At 47.2% G+C, this 3776-nt stretch overlaps 1 long non-coding RNA gene across 1 annotated transcript in view; it reads right to left on the bottom strand.

Annotated features, from left to right (window-relative positions):
- Positions 1 to 653, bottom strand: part of LOC122560991 — a 9526-nt gene extending 8873 nt beyond the window's left edge. The window contains exon 1 of the long non-coding RNA XR_006314874.1: positions 616 to 653. This is a non-coding gene — a long non-coding RNA (uncharacterized LOC122560991). The remainder of the gene's footprint in view (positions 1 to 615) is intronic.
- Positions 654 to 3776: the final 3123 nt, after the last annotated feature.

The following is a 3776-nucleotide window of genomic DNA, read 5'->3' as shown; positions in this document are numbered from 1 at the left end:
AGCTGGGGCCCATATGTGTGCCCATGGCTACCCCTTTGGTCTGGAGGAAGTGGGAGGATTCGAAGGAGAAATTGTTAAGGGTGAGGACCAGTTCGGCCAAACGAATGAGAGTGTCGGTGGAAGGGTACTGTTGGGGACGTCTGGAGAGGAAAAAACGGAGGGCTTGGAGGCCCTGGTCATGGCGGATGGAGGTGTAGAGGGATTGGATATCCATGGTGAAGATGAGGCGTTGGGGGCCGGGGAAACGGCAGTCTTGGAGGAGGTGGAGGGCGTGGGTGGTATCTCGAACGTATGTGGGGAGTTCCTGGTGGGGGCGGAAGTGGTGGCAGACACGGCAGTAGGGGTGGCGGAAGTCACTGAGTGTGTGACATCAGCGATGATGAGAGGGGCGGAAGTGATGTCACGTGTGATGCATGAGGAATTGTGAGTGGCGCAAGTGGTTGTGGGAGTGGCCGTGATGGGGCCGAAGTGACATCATCAATCCGCGTGGGGTGGCAGCTGCATTAGCCGCATGGCTAATGGCGTCTGAGTAGTTTCCGAGGCCATGGGAATCTTCTGGAATGTTTGATGAGCGCTGGTTATGGAGGTGGGTAGATAAAAGTTTGTTGTACTTACAGTTTTTGATGTTTGAGATGGAATTGAAATATTGTTTGTTGAGAGTATGAATTCTCCTGAGGATGTAGTACAGAGTGGGTCCTTTGCAATTCTGAGAGAGTGTGGCCCTCAGCTGAGTCAGGGCTGACTGTAGAGAGATTAGGTACCGGCGCATTGCTGCGAGCGTGGAGCGGAGGATCTTGAAGGAAAACTGTTGCTGGTGTTTTTGTATCTGTAGTCTATACTGTTTGTCCTGTTCGGGTCCGAACTCTGCTGGTTTAAAGGTGGTCCGGAGTCCGTGTGGGATGAGTTGGTTACGGAGACAGGCACTGAGGAAGCAAAGGTGGCTGTGATAGCAAGTTTGTTTCAGGACATGGTTGAAGAGCTTCAGGGCAGAGGAAATGACCTGGGAGGTGCAGTGAGAGAGAGACTCATTGAGATTCTTGTAGAGAGAGGAGGAAAACTTCTTCAAGGCAGGCATCCTTGCAAGAGGATTTGCAGTAGGGTTAAAATCAACGAGGTAAAAACAATGACTGCAGATGCTGGAAACCAGATTTTGGATTAGTGGTGCTGGAAGAGCACAGCAGTTCAGGCAGCATCCAACGAGCAGCAAAATCGATGTTTCGGGCAAAAGCCCTTCATCAGGAATAAAGGCAGAGAGCCTGAAGGGTGGAGAGATAAGCCAGAGGAGGGTGGGGGTGGGGTGGGGAAAAATATTCTGACTGTCAACCCTATCTGTGCATCTCATAATTTTATAGACTTCTATCATGTCTCCCCTCAGCCTCCGCTGCTCCAGAGAAAACAACCTGAGTTTTTCTAGTCTCTCTTTATAGCTCATACCCTCTAACCCAGGCAGCATCCTGGTAAATCTCTACTGCATCTTCTCCAAAACCTCTGCGTCCTTTCTATAATGTGGTCACCAGAATTAAATGCAATTCTCTAAGTGTGACATAACCAAAGTCTTAGAAAACCACAACGTGGCATCCTGACTCTTGTACTCAATTCCATAATCAATAAAGGCAAGTATGGCTTGCACCTTCTTTACCACCCCATCTATTTTCAGGGAGCTATGGACTTGAACTGCAAGATCCCTCTGTACATCAATGCTGTTCAGGGTCCTGCCATTAACTGTATGCTTTTCCTTAACATCTGATCTTCCAAAGTCCAGCACCTCGCACTTAGTCGGATTAAACTCCAACTGCCATTTCTCCGCCCATATCTGCAACTGATCTATATCCCACTGTATCCTTTGACAACCTTCTACACGATCCACATCTCCACTGATCTTTGTATCATCTGCAAACTTACTAACCCACCCATCTACATTTTCATCCAAGTTATTTTATGCATATATCACAAACAGCAGGGGGTCCCATTGCAGATCCCTGCAGAACATCACTAATCACGGATCTCCAGCCTGCAAAACAACTTCCCCCCCCACTGCCCTCTGCCTTCTGTGGGCAAGCTAATTCTGAATCCAAGTCACTGTGGATTCCTGTGCATCTTAATCTTCTGGATGAGCCTACCATGAGGGACCATATTGAAAGCCTTACTAAAATCCATGTCGACAACATCCAATCTCTACCATCATCGATCACCTTTGTCACCTCCTTGAAAAATTCAATCAAGTTAGAAAGCCATGACCTGACCCACACAAAGCCATGTTGACTGTCCTTAATTAGGCCACCCTTTTCCAAATATGTGTAAAGCCTATCCCTAAGAATTCTCTCCAATAGCTTCCCAACCAATGTGAGACTCACCAGTCTATAGTTTCCTGGATTATCCCTATTTCTCTTCTTGAACAGAGGAACAACACTAGCTACACGTCTGTCCTTTGGGACCTCTCCAGTGGCTAGGGAGGATACAAAGATCTTGGTAAAGCCCCAGGAATCTCCTCTCTTGCCTCTCTCAGTAACCTGGGGTAGATACCATCAGGCCCTGGGTTCTTATCCATCTTAATTGCGCTTCAAGAAACCCAACACCACTTCTTTCTTGATTTCAAACTACTCTAGCATACTGTATACTCCACACTGATCTCACTAATTAATTTATCTAATAACAACGGGAACAAGAATTTCTACATTAATCTAAACATACTCTTGATACACATTCCAGGCTCCACTTTAGCCTATCAAGAATTGTTCTGTGTGTAATTCCACTGTAACACACTGTGTGTGTTTCCAGTTTGTTGCCTTTAAGGATGGGAGCTCCCACCAACAGAGAAATCAACAAGATAGCACCAGTTCCCAATTACTGTGGGCATCAAGCAGGAGGCATCTTGGAGACTGTTCTGGCCCAGCGGTACAGTCCCTGTCTCTGAGCCTGGGGTTCAAGTTTCACCTGCCCTGGAGATGTGTTGTAAGCTTTCTGAACAGGGTGATGAGAGAAAATGTATTTGGAGACACCTTTCAAAAACAGCCAATTCAACAGGGGCAAGACACATGTGGAAATTGGCTATTGCAAAGATAACCTGCACTGAAAAGGATGGGGAGCAGTCACTTTATCCATTGAACTGCACATACCTTTATGATCAAAGCAGTACTGAATCCAGGAACACCAAAATCAGGGCTGACCCTCCAGCCCAGTGCTGAGGGAGTATTGGTCTATTCAAGGCACCGAGCTGCTTGTGTGGACATATCCCATGGAGAGATCAGGGGAGTTTCTCCCCAGCCCAGTTATCCTGGCCAATATCAACATCATCATCACAGATGACCTGCTCACAATCTCCCACTCATTGCCAAATGCATGCAAGAGTAAACATCAACAAGTATAAAACACGCAGTTCAATTGTGACAGTGCAGAATGAGACATTAACTGCAGCAAGAAACATACAACAGCAGGCACAGGGGACATGCGGAAGACTGAATAGCTGAAGGTGGTTGTTTTTAGTAAATAAGGTCAGGAAGGTGACTTCAAGGGCAGTTCATACACCTGCAGATGTATTTACACGAGTGGCTAATGTACCAGAGTTCCGGTGCTACTTCCTCGTTCTCCCTGCTCCCTTCCTGTGCTGGCAATGCCTTCTAACCCCAGCTCGTCTTCCTGCCTCTGAGCTCTGGTCTTTTGTCTCTTACAGATTCATGTTTTAGAGCTTACAGGACAACAACAACAACAGTCATTCCCTCTGATTGGCTCATACCCGATCCGCTGCTTCAATGTATAGTCAGTGGTTACCATGGCAA

The sequence above is a fragment of the Chiloscyllium plagiosum genome, chromosome 22, assembly GCF_004010195.1.
Source record: "Chiloscyllium plagiosum isolate BGI_BamShark_2017 chromosome 22, ASM401019v2, whole genome shotgun sequence".
In the NCBI taxonomy this organism is placed as follows: domain Eukaryota; kingdom Metazoa; phylum Chordata; class Chondrichthyes; order Orectolobiformes; family Hemiscylliidae; genus Chiloscyllium; species Chiloscyllium plagiosum.
The sequence above is the reverse complement of the archived record's forward strand: the minus strand, read 5'-3'. Positions and strand labels throughout refer to the sequence as shown.